Source organism: Physeter macrocephalus, chromosome 1, assembly GCF_002837175.3.
Source record: "Physeter macrocephalus isolate SW-GA chromosome 1, ASM283717v5, whole genome shotgun sequence".
NCBI lineage: Eukaryota > Metazoa > Chordata > Mammalia > Artiodactyla > Physeteridae > Physeter > Physeter macrocephalus.
The window spans coordinates 101,023,295-101,032,576 of record NC_041214.2 but is presented as its reverse complement, the minus strand read 5'-3'; the positions used below and the strand labels follow the sequence as shown (position 1 = coordinate 101,032,576).

General features: G+C 40.8%; 1 long non-coding RNA gene across 1 annotated transcript in view; it reads left to right on the top strand.

The window, feature by feature from the left end:
• Nucleotides 1-9,282, top strand: part of LOC114486820 (uncharacterized) — a 73,894-nt gene that overhangs the window by 7,025 nt on the left and 57,587 nt on the right. Inside the window, exon 3 of the long non-coding RNA XR_003681113.2 lies at nt 5,475-5,564. This is a non-coding gene — a long non-coding RNA (uncharacterized lncRNA). The remainder of the gene's footprint in view (nt 1-5,474; nt 5,565-9,282) is intronic.

Sequence of the window (9,282 nt, the reverse complement as noted above, 5' to 3'; positions counted from 1 at the left end):
TGCTAGGCCCGTGAGCCATGGCCGCTGAGCCTGCGCGTCCAGAGCCTGTGCTCCGCAACAGGAGAGGCCACAGCAGTGAGAGGCCTGTGTACCGCAAAAAAAAAAAAAAAAAAAAAAAAAAAATATTACTTCATTTATATAGCAGGGACCAGAAACCTAATCTGAGCACCAAAATGGAGAGGAGACATGACTCCTTACTCAATTTCCAGACTTAAACAAGTTCAGCAGCACAAAATCTCTTGATGAACAAGGAAGCTGGTACAAAGATGCTTATCAGTGTCATTTACAGGAACAAAACTTTAGAAACATGTAAGTATCCATGTATCAGTTATTTATTGCTGGTTAGCAGTCAACATATTCACGACTTAATCATTTTACTACTTACAGTTCTGTGTGTCAGGAGTTTGGGCAGAGCTCAGAAGGGATGGCTTGTCTATCCTCCACATAGTGTTGGCTGGGAGGGCTCTACTGGGTCTAGAGGACCTACAATGGCCTCACTCACAAGTCTGGCACTCCCATTGGGATGTCTCAAATGACTGAGGGTGAACTGGGATGGCTGGGTCTCTCTTTTTCCATGGCATTAGCCGGGCTCAGACATATGTGTGGGACCTTGGTTCTCCTCCATGTGGTTTCTCTCTCCACGTGGCATCTGTCCTCTAGGACCCATCTCCCCATCTAGACTCCCTCTCCAGTAGGATAACCTGGACTTCTTTATGTAGCAGATGGATCCACCCTGAGCAAAAGCAGACGCTGTATGGCCTCTTAGAGTCTGAACTCAGAAGTCCCCAAATGCCACTTCCATCACACTTTATTGGTCAAAACAAGTCAGAAGGGCAGAATAGATTGAAAAAATGGGGAAACAAACTCGAGCTCTTGTTGGAAAAAGCAGTAAAGACGTATTGCAAAGAGGTGTGGACACAGAGAGACCCAATTCAGTCACTGGGTCCATTTTCAATAACCTATTACAGGCTAACAAGAAACATATCTCTTAAAAAATTAAGGTATATCCATACAATGAAAAACAGAGTAGGAAAAATTGCTGTAACAAACAGACCCCCAAACATATAATGGTTCAAGCGCAATAGATATTTATTCTCACCCACGTTGTGTTCAATACATGATTATTCAAAATTTTAGGCTCCTTCCATCCTTTGACTTTGAATTCCCCTAGGGCCTTGCTATCATCTACATCTAGCTGTAAGAAGAGATAACATAAAGGATACACACCTGCCTGCATTGGCCCAGGAATAGCACACATCACATGCATTCCTATTCTTTTGGCTACACATAACTACAAAGGAGCCTGGAAATGTAGTCTAGCTGCATGCCCAAGGAGAAGGAAATGGATTTTTTTAAAATTTATTTATTTATTTATTTATGGCTGTGTTGGGTCTTCATTTCTGTGCGAGGGCTTTCTCTAGTTGTGGCAAGCGGGAGCCACTCTTCATTGCGGTGCGCAGGCCTCTCACTATCATGGCCTCTCGTTGCGGAGCACAGGCTCCAGACGCGCAGGCTCAGTAGTTGTGGCTCACGGGCCTAGTTGCTCCGCGGCATGTGGGATCTTCCCAGACCAGGGCTCGAACCCGTGTCCCCTGCATTGGCAGGCAGATTCTCAACCACTGCGCCACCAGGGAAGCCTGGAAATAGATTTTAATGAACAGCTAGAAGACTCTGCCACAATCATTTTTAAAAGATAGGCAATGGCACAGGGAAATGCTCACATTATATTAAATGAATGGAAGGCATTACAAAACTTTATATGACTCCAAGTTGGGGAAGGGGCAAAGAGAAATGTATATCTGGAGTGAAAATGGTACCAAGATATTAATGATTTTTATTTCTGGTTGGTGAGAGTACAAAAGTTTTATCTTCTATTCTTTTCATTTTCAGAATTGTGTTCAGTGAACACAAATGACCTCCATAACATGATAAATAATACTTTAAATGTTAAAATATCTAAATTATAAACTCAAAGCACTCTTTTAGCATCATTGCTGACAGTCATTCTGTCTCAACTCCTAGAAGCTCATAGAAATGTAAAGAAAAAATGCCCATTGATAGATAGCATTATTTTTGCCACTCTGTTTTCTGAAGTATTTAGGGACCAGCATCCAATGTTAATACAGACAATTCCTAATTTAGAATAGCCGTTTCTAAGTGCATTGTTTGAAACTGAACATCTTCGCCCATAAAGTGAACGTAAAACATGATGAGGAGGAACCAGAGCCCCCCCCGCAAAGCCACTTTCCTCCAATCACTCATGTGATTGGTTCCAGCCAATGATGTCCCGGCCGTTGGTTCTATAGAGGACAACTATGGATTCCAGGATTGTTACGGAAAAGTGCTTTCCACCATCAAGATTAAAACAGCAGGAGCACATCTTCCTTCCCTCAGCTTGGGTCACCCTCACCCCCAGCAAGCTCTGGCACTCAGAGTGGGAGCTTACATCCTGCCATGTTCCCAGAACCAGTTTCTCTACCAGGTGGGAACGGAGGAGCTGGGCTCTCTCAGAGGCAAGCCCCTGGCATGGCGGGAGCAGGAAGGTGGAGGAGAGAGCTGGGTTCTAGGCCTGGGCAGGGGTCCCCATGCGGCATGATCACATTAAGTCCCAGGATTCTGAGGGAGATACAGTGGCTGGGTGTCAGATTAGGATCATGGGAGAAATGCTAGGGACTCCTAAGATGGGGAAGAGATGTTTTCCCCATTCACTTTCCCCTTCATAGTCGTAGTGATCTTGAATACTTTAGTTCTTCTCCATCCCAAGTCCTCTGTCATCCTAGTTCCTTCACTGTCCTCAGCTCCAGTAACCTTCACATTCACTCATTCACATTCACTTCAGTCACATGCTCTCAAATCATATCCCAACTCTTGCCACCATCCAGAATTACTCCATATCTGATATCATAAATTCAGACATTTTTCTTTCTGATGATAGTATCCTATCTCTTCAACTTTCTTACTCAAGTTATTTCTTATAAATCTGAGCTTAAACCTTACGGGATCACCAGTCCTTAACCTCTTACTGTCTTCACATCCGTACCCTTCCACCTTCACCCTTCCTTGTATACAGCTTAGATTGTTCCCAGTCCATTGCACGCCAGTGTTATCAATTCCCTTTCCCCATTACACTTCCATCACATTTGCCTAGCCAAAGTCCAACCCTTTATTAATTCCACTCTCTGAATTTTCTGTAATTATGGGAAAAAAAACTGAAGTCCTCAGACAGGAACTCTCTCAACTTACTAATGCCAAACCTACAAATTTACCTGTCCCTCCACCATCCTATCTTCCATTCCTCCAGTTACAATGCGTAAGGTGATCCTCCCCTCACCTGAGGTGAATCCCTTCGCTGGCTGTCTCCATCCAGTAAAAGCTTTTTCAGAAAAAGGATCATGTATGCTTGTTAACTGCTGCCTTCCAGGACCTAGCAGAGTATCTGGCATATAACAAGTGCACAGTATTTATCAAATGAATAGCTTTGGTGAGTTAAGGAAAAGATAGGGACAGAGAAAAGGAATAAAAGAGTTATTCTTCCTATCCTATTTTACTGTTTTTGATCAGAAGAGAGAAGAGTATTTTGAGGAGGAGAGCAGAATTTTCCTCATACATAAAAGACAGAGGTTGATCAAGAATTGACAGTATTTGAACTGTTAATAATTCTTACATTTCAAAAGTCACCTGAGTGGATGAAAGTCATTTCCATGGCATGTATTAGCTATGTATAATTTATTTTCCTGAGAAAAATTCTTCCTTTAGAATAAATTTTCAAATAAATTCCTTTAGAATAAATTTCTGTCATCTAGAATAATTTTATGTACAAATCCTATTCATCCTTTAATTCCTAGTTCCGATGCCCCTTGTTCACCTCCCCCCAAATCTGGAACTATCTCTTCCATCTCTGAACTCCCATCTCACTTTCTCTCTACCTCTCTTATGATACTGACTGCCCACAGTCTGCCTTGTTCTTGAGACATTTGTACTGAGTTCTGTAAGCACTTTCATGCAGGGATGTATATCCTCCCTCCTGCTGGCACATGGGTGCTCAGTAAATACTTGTTGAATAAATACTGAATGAATTAAGTAATGAATAAAAAAGTCTTTCAATAAGAACCAAATACTAGCCTGGCATCAAGAGTTTCTTAATTCGAGAAACACAATAGCTCTAGAAGTCACGGGAACACATTTGAAAGGCTAGGCATACATATGCATAACGTGTTAATAACCCATACGATAGTCTCCAAAAATTTTCCTTGATTCTAAAAGGCATCCTGTCACAGGTTTTAATTTAAAAAGTATGCTGCTACCTGACTGTACTTTTTGAAAATGTTGGCATTTTTAGGGCTGTTAAAAAGCAAACATTTTCTTTCAAAATGTAATTTGCATGCAAAAGCCTTAAGGAGACAGCCTCTGACTTGTACTCAGGAACTTTCAGAAGATATAAGACTAACATGTTTCATTTGAATTCCTGAAGTGAATTTTGGTTTGGATTTTGATCTGAATGTATAGGTATAAATCCCAGTTTAAGATCTGGAGTATATAAGAATTACAATTTTCTTGGGTCAAATGCTGATTTTCACTTTATGGAAATGTGTAAAGATAACCCCTTACAAGAATCTTATAATTATCTAAAGATACATGAAGTGATGATTGAAGAAAAGGAAGAGTTGAGAGAAAAAAAGATGAGAAATGAGTTCCCAAAAAACAGAAGTAAAAAGAGAGTGGAATTAAAGCACCCATTATTGAGAAATCAGACTCTTATAGAGCAACCTTTCAAACTCCATTCAATATATATTTTATTATAACATTTAGCTTCACAATAGAGTATAACTTAATAGCTTTAAGTGTAATTATTCCCCACGGACCTTTACACAGACACCTTAACAGCATTTGCTGAGGAAATCCACAGTCCGCAGTTATGGCTTGCTCAATACCCACCTCTCCACCAGAGGGCAGCAAGAGGCTGTACCCAGATTACTCTCTAATGGCTCCTGGTTTAGTTAGAAGCCCAGCAGAGCCTAATCTACATTCCAGCTCGCCAGTGGAATCCCAGCTTCACAACCTCAGACAGAATGGAGACAAATCGACTTGTCCCTGGCAGAAGAGATTCAAATTATCAAAGAAACGTCTTACAGCAAAGTAGATGCACATGATTTCAAGGCTTTGCCCCTAACTTGGAAGCAAGTCATGTGACCTGAAGGCATAGTTTTGGCCAGGAGTGGCATAACCTAAATTTATTTTCAAGGCGCAGAGTCACTTGACCCTGGGAATGGCAAGACTTAAAAAAAAAAAAGTTGATAATCAGATAATTGGATATATTTTTTTCTACATTAAAGACTCAATACCCAAGAACTGACCTTGGAGAAAGTGAAATCATTATTCCTGCTCTTTGACAGCCTTGAGGCAAAATTTCCAAGTCAAATTTATAAGGTGTATAGGGATTTAGTTGCTTGTTTTGCTTTCTTCTCTCTTGCCAGTTACCTCCTGAGATCCGGGCATGGATCAGTAAAATCTCTCTGCGGTGGCTGCCAGCAAGTCTGTGCCTGATTCGGCGCCTTTCTGAAAAGGTACCAGGGCCTCTAGTGGAACATAACACCATAGTACTAAGCCAAGGGACAGAGCCAAGCCACATTTCAGTGTCTGCCACTGAACCAAGCTCCGACCAGGGGCCATCTTTTCTGCCCAAGAAGTTGTTACTGGACACTTTCAAGTGTTTGCTTTTGCGACTAAACTGGTCAAGAAAATGTTTTTTAAAATTAGGGTTCACTCAGAAAGGAGATAGTCTGTCTACACCCGACATTTTCAAGAGGCACATCATCTGTGCACCCAGATACACTCACAAAAACACACATACACAGAGGCACACTTGCCACGAAACAGAAAGTTCTCAGGAGAATCATGGTCCTGAAAGATTTCTCTCTTTTACACCAGTATTTACTGCTATCTCTTCTCATAAAATCTACTATAAGAGATGCTGGCATAGCAAGAATTTTGCCTCAGGAATATATAAGAAAACATGATCAGGGCAGTAAGCAGATGTATTCAAATAGTGACAAGGTACTCAAGTGTGATAAAGCCAGTACATGGAGTCACATCTAACTCAGGTCAACTCTAGAATAAAAATGAAGGATATTAAAATTGGCATGGAAAATCTCCCCCCATGAGCATGTAGGCATCACAAGAACAAGAATGTTTAGTTCCTTGTTCTAAAAAGAAGCTATTCAGTTCCTCATTCTGACCTAAATGCCTAGAACAGTTCAGCTGCTCAATTAATACGTCAAATGAAAAAAGTGCTTAAGAAAGTTACCGCATCAAAGACCAACATCTCTTAGTAAGTCCATTTCAGATAATCTTTCACCCCCTCCAGTGTGAAAGTAGATCATGATTTCTTCAGTTGAACACTAGCTGATGTAGTTGTCTTGAGTCAAGGGGCCATGTTGTATGCATCTTTAACAACAGTCATATCCAGAGAGGCAAGCTGTTTACCCCAGAGAAGCCCATGGGCACAGATGCTGACTGAATAAATGAAGAGTCCCATCTCACACTCTCTCTGGGGTAGTGTTGCCAGATTGAGCAAATAAAAATAGAAGATGCACAGTTAAATTTAAATTTCAGATAAGTGAATTTAGCATAGGACAAAGACTTATACTAAAAAAAAATTAACTAACTAAAATTCAAAGTTAACTGGGTGTCCTGTATTTTATCTGGTAATCCTAATCTACGGCATATACTACAGCATTTTGCTCTTCCTGAGCAAAATAGTGGGAGAATTGTCTAACTTTTAAATTGTTGGACTTCCCTGGTGGCGCAGTGGTTAAGCATTCGCCTGCCAATGCAGGGGACACGGGTTCGAGCCCTGGTCCAGGAAGATCCCATATGCCCGTGTGGATCCCACATGCGGAGCAACTAAGCCCATGTGCCACAACTACTGAGCCCGTGCTCTGGAGCCTGCGAGCCACAACTGCTGAGCCCATGTGCCACAACTACTAAAGCCCATGCGCCTAGAGCCCATGCTCTGCAACGAGAGAAGCCACTGCACTGAGAAGCCCACACACCGCAACAAAGAGTAGCCCACACTCGCCACAACGAGAGAAAGCCCTCATGCAGCAACAAAGACCCAACGTGGCCAAAAATAAATAAATAAAATTCTAATTAATTAATTAATTAATTGTGACCTTTCTCTCGGGTGACACAGATTGTATCTTTTTTTAAAACACCTTTATTAGAGTATAATTGCTTTACAATGGTGTGTTAGTTTCTGCTTTGTAACAAAGCACATATATCCCCATATCTCCTCCCTCTTGCATCTCCCTCCCACCCTTCCTATCCCACCCCTCTAGGTGGTTACAAAGCACCGAGCTGATCTGCCTGTGCTATGCGGCTGCTTCCCACTAGCTATCTATTTTACATTTGGTAGTGTATATATGTCCATGCCACTCTCTCACTTGGTCCCAGCTTGCCCTTCCCCCTCCCTGTGTCCTCAAGTCCATTCTCTACATCTGCGTCTTTATTCCTGTCCTGCCCCTAGGTTCTTCAGCACCTTTTTTTTTTTTTAATTTTATTGTGACCACCAGTTGAAGGTCAATTGGAGGCTCCTCTCATTTAAATCTTTATTTGCTCTTGCTAAAATAAATATTTTTATGGGGGAAAGCAGTCCTTTAAGAAGACCTTCTGGGGACTTCTCTGGTGGCACAGTGGACAGGACTCTGCGCTCCCAGTGCAGGGGTTCGGGTTTCAATCCCTGGTCAGGGAACTAGATCCCACATGCATGCCTCAACTAAGAGTTCTCATGCCACAACTAAGGAGCCCTGGAGCCGCAACTAAGGAGCCTACATGCTGCAGCTAAGGACCTGGTGAGCCACAACTAAGGAGCCCACCTGCTGCAACCAAGACCCAGCACAACCAAACTAAATTAATTAATTAATTAATTTTTTAAAAAGACGACTTTCTGTCTTCAATCATAAAATCAGATTTAAGAATAAAGAAAAAAATAAGACGCAAATATAATTCTGACAAAATAACAATTGTTCTCCAAAATAAGCCCTCAAATTGAAATTAAAATGCCTGGGGTACATTTATAGTTAGCACAAATACTAAAGGAATAAACAATAATTTTCAGTTGATCAGCTAGCATTTTGTGAACACTTCTGGCTTTAAGAATGAATAAATAGAAATGTTAACAGGAGGTGGGGAAACATCACAGAAGCACTGACTTTTTTAAAAAAAGGAGCAGTCACATGTAGAGAAGCAGTCACAAGAGCCTCTACAATGAAAGGAAATGAGAGTTGGGAGTAGGGCAGAGTTAGTAATACACAGCAAAAGAGGGCTAAAATATTTCTTCTTTTTTTTTGGAATTTTTGAATTTTATTTTATTTATTTTTTTACACAGCAGGTTTTTATTAGTTATCCATTTTATACATATTAGTGTATATATGTATACACTATATACATATACTCTATATACATATATAGATTCTATATATATGTGTTAGCATATGGTATTTATTTTTCTCTGTCTGACTTACTTCACTCTGTATGACAGTCTCTAGGTCCATCCACCTCACTACAATTAACTCAATTTCATTTCTTTTTATGTCTGAGTAATATTCCATTGTATATATGTGCCACATCTTTATCCATTCCTCTGTCAATGGACACTTAGGTTGCTTCCACATCCTGGCTATTGTAAATAGAGCTGCAATGAACATTGTGGTACATGACTCTTTTTTCTTTTTTTTTTTTTAACATCTTTATTGGAGTATAATTGCTTTACAATGGTGTGTCAGTTTCTGCTTTATAACAAAGTGAATCAGCGATACATATACACTTATCACCATATCTCCTCCCTCTTGATCTCCCTCCCACCCTCCCTAGCCCACCCCTCTAGGTGGTCACAAAGCACTGAGTTGATCTCCCTGTGCTATGCCACTGCTTCCCACTACCTATTTATTTTACATTTGGTAGTATATATAAGTCCATGCCACTCTCTCACTTTGTCCCAGCTTACCCTTCCCCCACCCGGTGTCCTCAAGTCCATTCTCTGCATCTGCATCTTTATTCCTGTCCTGCCCCTAGGTTCTTCAGAACCATTTTTTTTTTAAGATTCCATATATATGTGTTAGCATACGGTCTTTGTTTTTCTCTTTCTGACTTACTTCGCTCTGTATGACAGACTCTAGGTTCATCCACCTCAGTACACATAACTCAATTTCGTTTCTTTTTATGGCTGAGTAATATTCCATTGTATATATGTGCCACATCTTCTTTAGCCATTCCTCTGTCGAT